Here is a 15,945-nt window from a genome sequence, read left to right on the forward strand (position 1 = left end):
CAGGCGCAGTGGCTCACGCCTGTAATCCAGGCACTTTGGGAGGCTGAGATGAGCAGATCACGAGGTCAGGAGTTCGAGATCAGCCTGGCCAACATCGTGAAAGCCCGTATCTACCACAAAATACAAAAAAAAAAAAAAAAAAAAAAAAAAAAAAAAATTAACTGGGCGTAGTGGCGCGCACCTGTAGTCCCAGCTACTCAGGAGGCTGAGGCAGGAGAATCGCTAAACCCGGGAGGCAGAGGTTACAGTGAGTTGAGATTGTGCCACTGCACTTCACACTGGGTGACAGAGCAAGACTCCATCCCAAAAAGAAAGAAAGAAAGAAAAAAAAAAGAATAAATAAATAATAAAGATATATTACTTCTGTGATCAAAGACCATTGCTAGCCTGCCAACTCAGAAAAAATCAAGTGACAGTTACCTAGATAACTGTTTACCTCCTATTTTATCTCATGTCCTCTCTAACTCACTTTGCTCAATCCATATTGGCCCCTTTGATATTCCAAAAACTTTGTAGGTACATTCCATCCTCAAGACCTTTAAACTTCCTCCAGATATCCACAAAGATTATTCCCCCATCTCTTCGGACTTGGCTCAAATGTCACCTTCTTCCTTCAACTTGCAATTCCCTGCCCCATGGTATGGCTTACATGCCTCTGTTTTCCCCCTTAGCTATTATTTCATATAATTTCCATTTTTACTTAAATTAGCAGCTATATCATAGGTTCTTTGTGGAAATATTTAGTCTTTTTTTAAGACTTCAATAATCTTGGCAGTTAGAATAATCCCTTATAAAAAATTATCAAAAAAATCTCAAAATTATTTTCTTATCCTCATTACCTGTCTAAATTTGTTACTTCTATATACTGTTTTCTTGTTTTTGCAAAATCTGAGTTTGTTAAAACAATAATACAAGTATCCATTGACGAGGAGGGGGAGTGTAGGAGTGTAGATAGAAGTGCCTTTCAGAAAAGGAAAAAGAGAAAGATGTCTGATTTACAAATGGGAAGAACTCTGAAAGTTGTAATTATGGGTTGAATTGTGTACCCTAGAGCAACATATTGAAGTTATAACCACCAGTATCTGTAAATGTGACCTAATTTGGAAATAGAGTCTTTGCAGATGTAATCATATTAAGAAGAGGTCATTAGGGTGAGCATTAATCCAATATCAGCCCAATTCATCATCCTTGATTTCTGTCTTTAGAAGAAGAGGAGAGGAGAAGAGGTAAAAGTAAAGAAGACTGTGAAAATGGAGACAAGATTGGAACGATGTATCTACAAGTCAAGGTACAGAAGAGATTGGCAACCATCACCAGATGGTAAGAGAGGGATGGGATAGATTCTGAACATTCAGAAAGAACCAAACATTCTGACACCATGGTTTCAGACTTCTAGCCTCCAGAACTCTGAGAAAATACATTTCTGTTGTTCTAAGTCACCCTACATATGGTATTTTGTTACGGCAGGCCTAGGAATCTAATAGAGTTGGCATGTCCAAAAAGAACTTCACTATGTATCATTATGCATGGTAGATCCCAAGAGAACAAAGGGAATGGATGCCTAATCAAGTAAGTTATATTCTAGACACTAACCACCAAGTCTCACTAGCAACAATCTGGTTACTTAGTATGGCATGTGAGCAGCAGGGCTACTTTACCTGCTTGTATCCTAAAGGTGAGATGGTAAGTTTCCTGATGAAACTTCAGTGAACAAATGATTGACTGATAGACCTCCTAGAGTTTGACTCTAACTATAACCTTACTGCTTTGAAAACCTACAGAGTAGAGAGAGAATTTAAAAATCCCTTTGTAATGGTGTAAATTATTTTCTTTTTTTAAAAAACTTTTATTTCAGTTTTGGGAGTACATGTGAAGGTTTGTTATATAGGTAAACTCATGTAACTTGGGCTTGTTATACAGATTATTTTATCACCCAGGTATTAAGGCTACTACCCAATTTTTATATTTTCTGCTTCTCTCCCTCTTCCTACCCTCCACCCACAAGTAGTCCCCAGTGTCTGTTGTTTTCTTCTTTATGTTCCTGAGCTCCCATCATTTAGCTTCCACTTGTATGTGAGAACATGTGGTATTTGTTTGACTGTTCCTATAATAGTTTGCTGAACATGGATAGCCTCCAGCTCCATCCATGTTCCCACAAAAGACATAATCACATTCGTTTTTATGGCTGCATAGTATTCTTTCTGTATTGTATATGTACCACATTTTCTTTATCCAATCTGTCATTGATGTACATTTAGGTTGATTCCATGTCTTTACTATTGTGAGTAGTGCTGCAACGAATGTTTGCATCCCATGTGTCTTTATGGTAGAATGATTTCAATCACTCTGGGTATATACCCAGTAATGGTATTGCTGGGTTGAATGATATTTGTGACCTTAGGTCTTTGAGGAATCGCCACACTCTCTTCCACAATGTTTTAACTATTTTACACTCCCATCAACAGTGTATAAGTATTCTCTTTTCTCCACAACCTCACCAGTACCTGTTATTTTTTGACTTTTTAATAATAGCCATTCTGACTGGTGTGAAGTGGGTATCTTTCAATTTGCATTTCTCTAATGATCAGTGATACTGAGTTTTCTTTTTTTTTTTTTTTTTTTAATGCTCGTTGGCTGTATAGATGTCTTATTTTGAAAGGTGTCTGTTCATGTCCTTTGCCCACTTTTTAATGAGGTTGTTTGTTTTTATCTTATACATTTGTTTAACTTCCTTTTAGGTGCTGGATATTAGAACTTTGTTCACAACCTTGAAGTTGAATACTTGGATTTATATTTTATTTAAATATTGCTTATAAATACTTAATACACTATATAAGTAATGCTTATAAGTATTGCTTTTCAAATACGCTATGCCACATGCCCTTGATATTGCCATTGAGATGCATACCTGATGCAAATGTAAAATTATCCAGATTATTGGAAGAAAATGTAATGCTGATTTTTCCCTCAATTATCTGGACATTACAAGCAAAAGTTTTATCTATGTTGCTTAGGTTTTTGCTTAAGTAATTTTTAAATTTCACTGCTGTTGAAACAGCATTGACTTTAGGTATCAAATTCATATACTTAAGACTTCATTAGTTTCTTTATTATCACTTACCCTTGAATAACCTGGAATTTTCTGGGTTTCAGTTACCTCTTTAAAAATGTGAATAATAGTACCTAACTTATTAGAAATGTCTAGGCCAATAATTTAAAAATCACCTTGATTTATTACAAGTGTTTTTATAGTCTTATCAAAAACAAGAGTTCTCAATCCAATGAATCTTCAAGTTAGCATATTATCTTTCAAGATATTTTGTGAAATATTTTCATTACTCAGGAGTTTAAAGATTTATTAAAGTATCTCAAATCACTAATTGCTACCTATGTAGTAATTTTTCTTATTAAGCACCTCTAATTGTAATAATGGCCAAGATTACTCATTTATATAAAATTACATCCATGTCATTACTTTTTGTTCTTTGTTTAAAGGATTCTATGGAGTCTCATCTAGAAAATTTGAAAGTAATATGTGGTTGAAAGCAAATAGATTAAATTCAATTTGTGTAGAGTGACTACCAAATCAGTAAAACTTGACTATAAATGATGAAGTCTATTAACTTCTTCAGAAAAAAAACTTTTTTTTTTCCCCTTTTTGAATAGCAGTGATTAGGTCACCTTTAAAGCACAGGACAATGGAGAAGCAAAAAGAAAAATGTTAACATCGTCTTGGGCACTGCCCAGGGGAGAATGTGCCCTGGCTTAGTAACAACTCCTTAGGTCTACACCAATAACGATGTGGTTAGAATTTTTTACTGACTTAGGCTGAATGCCACAAAAGCAGATCCTGAGACAGGGACTCATGTACAAGTGATATATTACAAGAATCTGGTAAGAGAGTATGAAAATCCTGTTAAGGATAAGAGAGAAGTTAGGACGGAATGAAATGACAAGATGAGTCTGGTTTCAGTGTGACTTTAGCTGCAGAAATTTATGCTTTAGAGTTGTCTTCCACTGAGCAAAGGGAGCTGACTTTCATATTCTCAGGGACAAAAACAACTAGAAACTGCTAGCTCTCTGCATTTGTGGGCGTGGGACAGATACTCTAAAGGTTCATAGGCAATCCTCCACAGTGAGCCATAGGAATGCACTGTTGGAAGCAAATGCCCTCCAAAGTTAGAGGAGTGGGCACACATAAACAGAAAATGGGATCTGGGAGTGTCTGGGTGAAGCATGACAATGCCTTTAACTCTCTCTTTTTTTTTTTTTTGAGACAGTGTCTAGCTCTATCACCAGGCTGGAGTGCAGTGGCACAATCTCGGCTCATTGCAACCTCATTGGCTTACTGTAAGGCAATGTGAGAATCACCCAAACTAAGCCCATTCACCAAGTGTGGCCTGAGAGCTGGGAGGGATTTGACTGGACTCCCTCCTGCCTAAGAGTTCCCAGAGCTCCCTCCTGATTGATCTGGATGTTTTAATTGTTCCCTGTATGTCCCCAGCACTTAGCATGATTCATAGCATATAGTAGGATATTAATAAAAATGTGTTGATTAAACACAAAAAAAGAATAAAAATAAAACTATTTCAAAATTATTTAAATATTAAGATACACTTTGCTCTTTTGCTAAGAATTGTACTCCTAATAGTTATAAGAAAACAAAAGCCTATATATTTTCTGTGACCATAAATTTTCCTTTCCTCTCTCATTCAAAACACTTTCCTTTGAGATCTTACTTCTATAGCCCTAATTACTGAAAATGCTAGAGCATTTTAACCTAATTTTGCTTTCTTATTAAAATGTATCACACTGGTTCATATCCAACTTTTATTTCCCTGCCATTTTCAGGATAAGTTCTAATTCTGCAATTTCACATCAGCAAAAGTAAATGGAATAAAAGAAATGCATTGCATGTTTTGTTCCTAATAAATAATGACATATATTCAAACATATTCAGTTAAATGTAGTAACTAAAATTATGTGAAAAGATGTGAAATTTGCTGAATATTTTTACAGATGAAAAATTTTAGGTAACTCATTTTGCTTCCTAATAAATGGAAAATAAAACTAAAGTGATTTTTTTGAGTTATTTTCCACATATATTATTTATTTTTATATCATTATTTTTTAAATGATCTAAGCATGACAAAAGCAAAAATTGAATATGAACATTAAAATTAAGCAAACCAATTTCCTATTAAGTCAGGTGCTACCTTTCAGTTGCAGATTTTTGACACTATTCACCTAGTCTCACCTCAGCCAGATGTTCATAAAATCTACATTGTCACAATTTGTCACTCTGGAATTATTCTTGCTTCCACAGGTGTCATATAAAAGTCTTGACTCTTTGAATTTTGTGCTGTTGCTTCACATGAACTTGCATGGTTATTTTGCTTTAATACTTGACCTTGTATTATATATCTTTCTCTTTATATATCTTTGACATTTCAGTTGGACTTTGGAAAGAAGTGAGTCTGGCAATGCTCTTTTTTGTAAGTCATGTCTTTGACATTGTTCTGCCTACCGACCTACTGCTTACGTAGACTTTTCTCTGGTTCTACTCTGTTATTTTCTTACTATGTTAGAATTAACAGGCTTATTATGGCTTTTAACTTTTCACCCTGTAGTTGGTTTTATCCTTGATTGTCACTTTCCAGTAATTTTTTGGACTTAGACTGATACTACGTTTAATTTTACTGAATCATCAGGTTTATATGAACTCTCTCGATTCCAGGTCTTTATTTTACATTTGCAATATGGAATGATGCACAACATCGACAATTATTAATTATCTGTTGAATTTACTGCTGATCATGATGGAATGTCATGAACTACTAGATGTATCTTCCCACTTTAAACATGAGAAAACACAGGAAAAAAATACATTATGTTCTTTTATTAAAAATCGTTAGCATTGATCCTTAACAGGAGAAATTCCTAGTGTTATTCCATGTTTCTTCCTAGGGGGAATCCAACAGAGTCCGGAAGGCTCCCTGAGTTGAGGACAGAGTTCAGAATTCAGGGAAGCTAAGTCAGTTAGAATTTACAGAACAGACTAGAGAAGTAAAGAAAGCATCACTATGCGGCAAGAATTTCAAAGACAGAGAGGTCCAGAGATCTGCACACGACTCATTTTTTATTTAAATTGAGTCCTGATTAGTACCTGTAAGAGGAAATCACTTGAAGCCAAGGAAACAACCACTGGAAATGAAACATCAGAATAAGTATTACGGAAAAAAAGAAAGATGTCTTAGAATGTTTTCTGCTGCTGTAACAACATACCACAAACTGGGTTGTTTATAGAAAAAAAGATTTATTTGGCTTATCGTTCTCCAGGCTGGAAAATCTAAGATCAAAGGGCCTTCTTGTTGCATCATAACATGACAGAAGTGCAAGTGAGCATGGGAAACAGAGAGAAATGAGGCCAAAAGTATCCTTTTATCAGGAGCCCTCTTTCCTTACAAAGGCATTAATATGTTCATTAGGACAGACTTCTCATGACCTAATCACCTCTTAAAGGTCCCACCTTTAACAGTGCCACACTGTTACAATGGCAATTAAATGTGAACATGAGTTTTGGAGGGGACATTCAAATTATAGCAGAATGTGAAACATATTTCATGTTCCCACTAGCCAGAGTGAAAGAAAACTCAAAATCATCGGGCATCAGGTAGAATATTCAGAAGGACTTTTCCTCTGTATAAAGTAAAATTTAACAGTAAAGACTGCTCTGGTCTTGCCTAGCAATAACTAGAGGCAAGATTAAAAAGGATAAAATGGATTCCACGTAACCTAATTGGTTACTGAAATAAAGCTCAAGTATATTTGAGAGAATACAAAAAAATCCAGCTACAAACAAGGTAAAATTCACCTATCTAGCATCCCCCCAAATTTATTATGAATACAAAGAAGAAGAAAATACAATCTGTAATGATAATACAAACACATCAATAGAAACAAACCCAGAAATGACAAAAACAATAGATTTAGTGAACAGGGACAATAAAAGAGTTAATAAAGCTATACTCTATGTGTTCGAAAAAGTTAGATATAATCATTTGTACATTGAGAAGAAAAAATTCAAACTTAAGTTTTGATGATGTCTCTAAGTAGATAAAAGACATCGAACTTGTTAAGATAAAAAAAAAATTTCTGACAGGAAAGACACATTTAATAGGACTAATACACATCAAAGGAGATTAAATACTGCAAAAATGAAATTAATGAGCTTGAAGACACAATAAAAACTGCCCAAGAAAGGAGAGAAAAGACTGAAAATAAGAGCAAAGCATCAGTGAACTGTGGTCCAATTTCAAGTGTACTATTTTATTAAAATTATCATCACTGAAATAGGAAAGGGGACAAAGTATTGGAAGAATAAATATGTTTTCAAATGTGGTAAAAACAAAAATCTTTGTATCTAAGAACTTAACAATTGCAAACGAAAACGAATAGAGAAGGCTATACTAATGTCCATTATAATTAAATTAAAAAAAAAAAAAAGTAAAGTAAAAAAGAGAAAGTTTTAAAAGCAGCCAGAGAGTGAAACTACGTCTCTACTAAAAATACAAAAATTAGCCAGGCGTAGAGGCAAGCGACTGTAATCCCAGCTACTTGGGAGACTGAGTTAGGAGAATCCCTTGAACCTGGGAGGCAGAGGCTGCAGTGAGCTGAGATTGTGCCACTGCACTACAGCCTGGGCAACAAGAGGGAAAATCTGTCTCAGAAAACAAAACAAACAAACAAACAAAAAAGCAGCCAGATAAATTAAGTTACATTACCTATAATGGAGAAAGATTATCAACTACAGCAGACTTGTAATGAAAATACTGTGAGCAAGAAACTGAAACAACACAATTAAATTCCTGAAATGGGGGTAGAATGTGAAGTTAATGTAAAATTTCATTTCTAGCAAAAATATATTTCCAATATAAGGATTAGAAAAAGGTAAAAATGTGGGTAAATCAAGATACTTTTGTTATTATTTTTTACATCACTTTCAATGATAACTGTCAAAGTAAACATAATGACAATATACTGTGAGATTATTTATTACATAGGTATAAATAAAACAGCAGTGCATAGAATAGGCAAGAGAAAATGGACATGTTTGGTTCTGGGGTAAAGTTGTACAGTATTCCATAATGGACTATATGTTAAGTGGTAGGAAATTTCTTGTGTAAGTGAAAAATATATGTTATATACTTAATAAAAATAGGACAGACTTGAATCATATATAAATAATGCACTAAGATAAGGAGAAAAAAGTGGTTAAAATAGATTATGGAATAAATATAAAACGAATACTTAACAAGGATAAACTCACCACAGACTTATCAATAATAAAATTAAATTTAAAATTTCTAATCTTTTCAATAAGAGTCCGAGATTGTTACACTGGATTAAAACATAAATATCCAAGTATATGGTGGCCACAAAAAACACTTTGAATATAAAACCACAAATAGTTTAAAAGTGATAGAATGGCAAAAGATACAATAATTCTAAACCAGTAACAGCTGAGTGGTCAATGAATATCTGATTTTAAACGGTTTCAGAAATAATATTTTCAGGGATAAAGTCATTGTATTGTAATAAAGGGGTTAATGCAACTCAAAGTAAGCAGAAGACAGGGAATGATAAAAAGATGAACAAAGGAAAAAATAGACTTGAAAACAAATTTTATAATAAAACAATGAAATAAAAAAATGGGATTTTTGACACGATTAGTAAAATCTTTATACTTCTAGTCAGACTAGTAAAAAAAATGAAAAAGACATATGATATTGAGACAGCCAGGTGGGAGCACGTCCTCAGACAATCTCCAAGCGGCCTGCACAGTGGGAATGTGCACTGGGGTGGAAACACGGAAGTTCGTGCCCTTTGCAGTAGTGAGGAGCAGGCCCCACCTTTTCCTGTGCGGAACCTGGGATTCTCAGGGCTAGGCGGGAAGCACTCCAGCAGGAACTCTGGCCTAGTTGAGAGTCTTACTCATCATTAAAATTGTCTGCAAGCCTGAATTTCTGGGGCCATGGGATGGACAAGGACCCTGTCCTTAGCCGAACTACGGAAAATCCTGCAACATTTTTGGCGTGCAACGTCGGGGCTCGAGAAGTAGTGAGTGAAATGGGGACTCACAATCCCTCACTGTGGGTTCTAAGCCTTTCCATCTTCGGACTTCTGAGGTTAGAGGAAACATGCCTTCAACTACTGTGGCTCCTGGGAGTTGGGAGAAAGGTCCTTAATGGGGACCGACCAACCAGCAGCAGCTCCCAGTCCTTACCTGCTCCATGCTGGGGCTGGGACACGTGGCTCAAGGGTCCCTGGCACAGCCAGCTTTCCGTCTCCGCCTTCGCCTTCCCCAGCCAAGGGGTTCTACTCCATTGGATAGTAATTAAACTAATCTCCATCTTGGACGAATCAGTGGCATCGGAGTAAGAGGCTCTTCCCCAGGTATTTTTAAACTTTCTTTTCTCTCCACCCTGTGGGTAGTTAACTTTTACAAGTTTCATTTTCTTTTAGAAGATGTTGTACTAGACTAGCAACCCCCAACAACTATCACTGTATTCTCTGGAAAGTTTTGGTTATGAAATCAAGCCTCCTTCTTGTATTACATCCTGAGGGCATGGCTTATAACTCCCTGGAAGGGCTTCCTTTAGCAATCCTGCCTTAGGGAATAAGATTCTTTCTGGTTTGATATATATAGGTTGTCTTAGCCCTGTCTCTTAAAGGGCCCCACCCAGTGACTGGGTTTTCTTCTGTCTGTCTGTGTGTATATTGTGCCTGAAGTCAGTCAAAAGAGCTCTAATTAATTTGGTCTAAAGAAAGACAAGCGCTTGGATCTTTTTAAAGGGAAGTTAAAAGCTGTGGTACCTTCCACTTCAAGTGACTGTAATGTTTGAGAAATAAAAACACTCGTAAAGATTATTGGTAAAATGCAGGTGTCTTTAAAATGTAAATGGGTGAACTAAACTATGCAAGTCAGATGCAAGGTTTGCTAAGTGTTTTGAGGTTGCAAACTGCTTTTTGGGTTTTCAAAAGTATTTGATTTGCTGACTTCACAACTGGTAAGGCCCAGGGACATATGGAACTAACCACGCCCTTAACTAAGAAGGTAAACCTTGGCTGCAGCTAGCACAGAATTAAATAGAGTAACATATTTACATGCAAGATGTGTAAGAACAGTAAAATGTGTGTTTTTGTTTTTGTTGTAAAAGGTTATAAGAAGGTTTGGAAATGTAAACTTTTGCCTAGGGTTAAAGGATTGTTTTAAATTAGATAGGAAAAGGCTGAAGGTTCAAGGAAGTGGTGAAAGAATTGTGGAAATTAATCTTGCAGACAATGGTCTCTATATGAATGTATTAGCTAAATTTAAAAGGATATTATATGGTTTTTCTATCAATTGACGATTGAAATAAACACACAACAAGGTATTCTTAGAACACTAATCTGTTCTTTGGCAAAATTTATAAAGGGTTATAAAAGGTTTTTGCTTCTTTAAAATTTCTGAGTCATCATTTTGGCAAAATCAATAATTTATGGTAACCTGGAATTCAGTTTCATAACATCAAATGCTTTAAATATATTTTAAAGTCTTCCCCAAATCAAACTTAAGTTACAAAATTGTCTTTCCTGACCAACCTGGCTTTCTGGATACTTCCAAGGGCCCCTGGAATGTCCAGAAAGAAGGATAAAAAAGATTATCTGATATGTTTAAGTACATAGGATTGCCAGAATTATGTTCAATCTTCTTTAGGTTCTGTTTTTGTGAATAATGCTAATATTTGTTCCAAAATTGTATGGGATTTCTAAAATTCTAATTCCTGAGTATGTGTTATCAATCGCAATTAAGGATGTTTTGTTAAGTTATTGTAAACCATGGAGATAACCAAACTTCTTTGTAAATTGTGTTTCTCACTTTACCCTGAACATTTTGCTATTCACAGACAATTGTCTTGATTTATGCTTTGCAAAAGATGGTTTATAATAAGCTATAGAACTCTGACAGGTGTCTCAAATACAATTTCTAATGTATTTAAGACAATCAGGTTTCCGATAACTTTGGAGAATGTAACATTGGAATAAAGGAAAATATACAGGACTTGTGAAGGGATGAAATGTTCACAAATATCAAGCAAAACAAGAGTTAACTAAGTGGACTGAACTGAAGAAGCTGAAGCAGCCTTTTGGACTTTTGCTTGGAATATTGCTGATCTTTGTTTTGTTTTTCACAGTCAAGGAAACATTTTAAACTATTTATGGACTTTAATAATTAAGATATACTCCTATGAACCAAATTTGGAGCAAGATTATTTCTCTCTGCTTGGTTCCTCTAGAGTTTGGAAACTATCTGTGAGTATTCTCAACTTATGGCAATACAGTCATTTGCATCAGTGCAATAAGAATTCATTTTTTCTTTTGCAGCAGGACACAATTGGAAAAACTAGGTATTTTACCAAGGCTTTGACTGCAGGGTAGGCTTCCCTTTAAGGATTCACTCTTGACTTGCAGAGCTGATAAAAGCCTTGTGGGGAGATTGGCCTCTTACCTTTGTCTGTGCAGTCCCTGTACAGGGTTCCTAACATGTCTTCGGTAAAGAATGTCACTTTCTAACAGGTCCAGGAGCTCCAAGTTTATCTTGGGACCTTAAGAGGAAAGGATCACCCAACTCATGGGTATTTGAGGATAAACCCATGGGTGGGCTGGGCTTTAAAAAGGTTTTATCTGAGATTCCTTGGGGAGTGGAGTTCCATCAAAGCCAATCCAAAATGCCTTTGTAAAAATAAGTATTCTTGCTGCACTTTATGCACATAATCAGGTCAAGTATAAGACTAAAGTCTATTTAGCAAACCAGTCTGTCCTATGATTATTTGTTTCTTAACAAAAATGAGGACTGGAGAGAGAGAAATCCTGTTTCAAAAATTATCATATATTTGTTGTTAAATTCTAAACTCACTAGATGATTTAAGTTTTCATCTACATTTAGACTAACGCTACTTGTTCCTGTGAACCAACCAGCAATCTCTGCCTGCAGCTGAGAAAGAACAAAAGGGATGGGTAATGAGGAAACCTGGATTGATATTCTAATTCTGAGCAATTATCCTGCAAATCCTGTCAGGCAATTGCAATAAATAGGATGTCCATCACTCAGAAGTTTCCTTTCCGTAAAGTAAGGCCAAGGGAGCTAACCAAAGTCAAGCACCACGCACCCAAATCTTAGCAAGCTTAACTGCAGCTACCAGTTATCTGGGTGTGTCACAAGACATCCTTTTATCTCCCTTGTTGGAGGAGTTCTTAGTTCCACAGTTTCACCTTAGCATTTGGCCTACAATAAGGAGTCCATGCAAACCCCTGAGACACATTTTTGTTCCAAACTCACTTCCAAGCTTTGAGTCACAGCACTAGGAAAGAAAACTGGATCTAAGAGATCCAGAAGCAAATGACAGCAGAAGTTAAAAGGCACAGTGCAGGTGAGCATAGCTAATTCCTGCCGATTAAGCCAAGGCCAACCTTCCCCTTTAATGGATAAAGGCCATATTAGTATCCATGGCATAAATGAGGTCTAGGGATCTCCAAGGCTACTGACGGTAGTGGGGATAGAAGCATAGGTGAGAGCAGATAATTCCTATTCTCTAGGCCTTCCATGCTTCATGGGTGCAAACCACTTTGGCACTCATGGTGGGACCTGCCCAGTTCACTGGAACTCAGGGATGCAAGGATGGAAGAGGGAAAGTGGCTGCTCTTGCCTCTCTCCCTCACATAACCCAGTATCTGCTGGGAAGAGAAGGAACCCAGGGATGCCTGCTCCCCTCTTTCTAGATGGGTGGCCGTTCATCTTCAGCTGTACCCCTTTCAGATGCATCCTGAACCCCTGGAACTCCTTTAAAAATGCTTTCTCTTTTCTTCTCTCCTCTTCAGTTCTCTCTTCCCTAATAGGTAATTGCGTCTCTGTACTACAGGACACTCCCCTCAGATGCATCCTCTGAACTGGAAAGAGTTAATTTCCCAAACCTTAAACTGGTTGACTTAGGATTGGGCTCAGGGGAAGGGAACCCAGAATCCCAACATACTGGCAAAAGGGTAAAGTTTCTTACCTGTCAGACTTTTGGCCTCCCTCTCCCTGTGCAAACTGGTGAAAGGCCTTGAAATTTTTGAGATTTCCTTACTCTTCTCCTTGTTTTATTTTGATATGTGTTTTCTAATAGCCCAGTTTGTCTGTTCTTGCCTTCACCCCATCAAACTCTAAACAATCATGCAACCAGAGCCTCTGATGATGGCCACATCTGCTGGGAACCCTTAAATAGGCCCAGGAGGGAGCTCTGACTTGTTTCTATAAAACAGCGCCCCCTGTCAGAAGGAGCAGTTAAGATGGATCTTCAACCTTATCCTTATTCTAATGGCAGTTAGATGTACTTCTTTAGAGGGGGAAGAAGACAGCTAGGTGGGAGGGAGTCCCCGGAGAATCTCCAACAGCCTGTGCACTGGGAATGTGCACTGGGGTGGAAACACAGAAGTCCACTCATTTGCAACAGGGAGGAACCTGGCCCCTTTTCTTCCTGTGTGGAACCCAGGATTTGGACAGCGAGGCAGGTAGTGCTCTAACAGGGACCTTGGCCTAGTGAGATTGCCTGTTTCCCCCATTTTTCCTTTTCACCCAATAAACCTTGTCTTACTTACCATTCAAATTGTCTGCGAGCCTGAATTTTCATGGCCATGGGGTGGACAAAAACCCCGTCTTTAGCTGGACTAAGGAAAGTCTTGCAACAATATGAATTATCAGTATCAGAAATGAAATAGAATACATTACTACACATACTACAGATATTAAACTCATAATCAGAAACATTATAACAATGAATTAAACAAATTTGTTAAAATGAATATATTTTTTAAATGTGCAAACTGCTTATACTTACTCACTGTGAAATAGATAACCTAAATAGATCCACTAAAGAACATGAATTTTGTAATACAAAAAATTATAAAACAAAACATCAGGTCGAGATGATGCCATCAGTCATGAAGTCTGGCAAACATTTAAGGAAGATTAACACTGGTTTCATACAAATGCTTGCATAAAAAGTTTTAAAGGAGAAAGCAGTTTCTGTTTTATTCCATGAGGCCAGGATTACTCTAACACCAAAATCCAAGAAATATAGTAGTGAACAGACTTTAAGGTGGTTCTCATGATTTTCATTGTCTCCCTTTGGGTGTGGAAAGGACCAGTGACTTGCTTCTTATCAAAGAATAAGACAAAGGTAATGTGTCTAACAACTACAAGAAAATGAATTTTGTCAGCAACCTGAATGACCTCAGAAGTGAACCCTTGTCCATTTAAGCCTTCAAATAAAAGACCAACAATGGTTGACAATTATAGATTGCAGAAGATGCAACTAAGCCATGCTCACTTCTGACTTACGGAAATTGTGAGGTAATAAATGCATGTTGTTTTAAGTTGCTGCATTTCTGGTAACTTTTTAGGCATATAAAAAAAACTAGTACAAAAACATTATAAGAAAATAAAACTATATACCAGTATCCTTCATCCTAACTCTAAAACAAACAATTTACTACAGCAGTTTATTAGGGAAGCCTTACAAAACTTGTTTTTGCCACAGACTGAGTGACATATACAACAGGAAATTATTTTCTCACAGTTCTGAAAACTAGAAGTCTGAGATCAAGGTGTTGGCAGGGTCTTTGTCTCTTTGGAGACATGTCTCCTTGGTTTGTAAAAGACTATTTTCTCCCTAGGTCTTCACGTAGTCTTTCTTCTTTGCATATCAGTGTTTTAATCTCTTCTTATAAAAACACCAGTCATATTGGATTAAGGCCCACTCTCAGTGATCTTACTTAACTTTATTTACCTGCTTAAAGACTTTGTTTTCAAATACAATTACATTCTCGAGATTAAGATGTCAACATATAACATTTGGGGGAGAGGGGGAAGGGCTCATTTCAGCCCATACAGGCACAAACTCTCATTAACAAGATTTTAACAAATCAAATTGAACAAGATATAAAAATAGTAATTTCTCCTAACCAAGTAGGATTTATCCTATGTATTTAAGATTGGCTCAACAATTAGAAATTAATGGTATTCTTCATATATAAAAATACAAATAAAAGCCATGTGATTATCTTAAGAGATTAAAAAATACATTTGTCTAAAATATAACATCCTGTCTTGATAAAAACTCCTAGCAAAATAAGAATCGAAAAGATCTTCCTCAAAATGATAAAGTACATCTCAAAAAATCTACAGGTAGCATTGTATTTAATGGTGAGAATTTGAATGCCTTGCTGCTAAATTAAAAATGAGGCAGGAACATCTGGTCTCAACACTTATAGTAAACACTTGTAGTAAGCATAACACTGAAGGTTCTGATGAGTGCAAAAAAGCAATAGATAGAACATCCACTTTGAAAATGAGAAATAAGTGTCTTTATTTGAGGGTGACATAATTGTCTACCAGTTAGTTATATTTCTATATACTAGAAATAGACAATTTAAAACAAATTTTAAAAAAGCAATACAATTTATAATAAATAAATAAATGAGGGACAAATTTTATAAATGATAGATACACCAGACCTGTAAACTGAAAACTACAAATCATTGCCAAGATAAACTGAAGAAGGCATAAATAACAGAATGGTATAAAATATTTACAAATTAGAAGGCTCAATGTTGTTAATATGCCAATTATCTCCAGCTGTTCTGTATACTGAAACCAGCCCCACTCATAAGCCAGCAGGCTTTCGTCTGCTGAATTTTATTTGGAAATGCAAACTCAAGTTTATCTAAAAATGCAAAAGACCCAGAGTAGCCAAAACAAGTTTGAAAAAGACCGTACTTGAAGGACGTGTGCTACCAGATTTTAGGATTTATTTTAGAACTGAATAAATTGGGAAAGTATGATATTGGCATAAAAATACACAC

At 36.1% G+C, this 15,945-nt stretch overlaps 1 long non-coding RNA gene across 3 annotated transcripts in view; it reads left to right on the forward strand.

Moving 5' to 3' along the window:
• Window positions 1-369: 369 nt before the first annotated feature.
• The window catches only part of LOC103879301, a 40,577-nt gene continuing 25,001 nt past the window's right edge, over window positions 370-15,945 (forward strand). For all 3 annotated transcript variants that reach the window (XR_004178736.1, XR_004178737.1, XR_002518411.2), the window contains exon 1: window positions 370-1,569. This is a non-coding gene — a long non-coding RNA (uncharacterized LOC103879301). The remainder of the gene's footprint in view (window positions 1,570-15,945) is intronic.

The sequence above is a fragment of the Papio anubis genome, chromosome 15, assembly GCF_008728515.1.
Source record: "Papio anubis isolate 15944 chromosome 15, Panubis1.0, whole genome shotgun sequence".
Taxonomy (NCBI): Eukaryota; Metazoa; Chordata; class Mammalia; order Primates; family Cercopithecidae; genus Papio; species Papio anubis.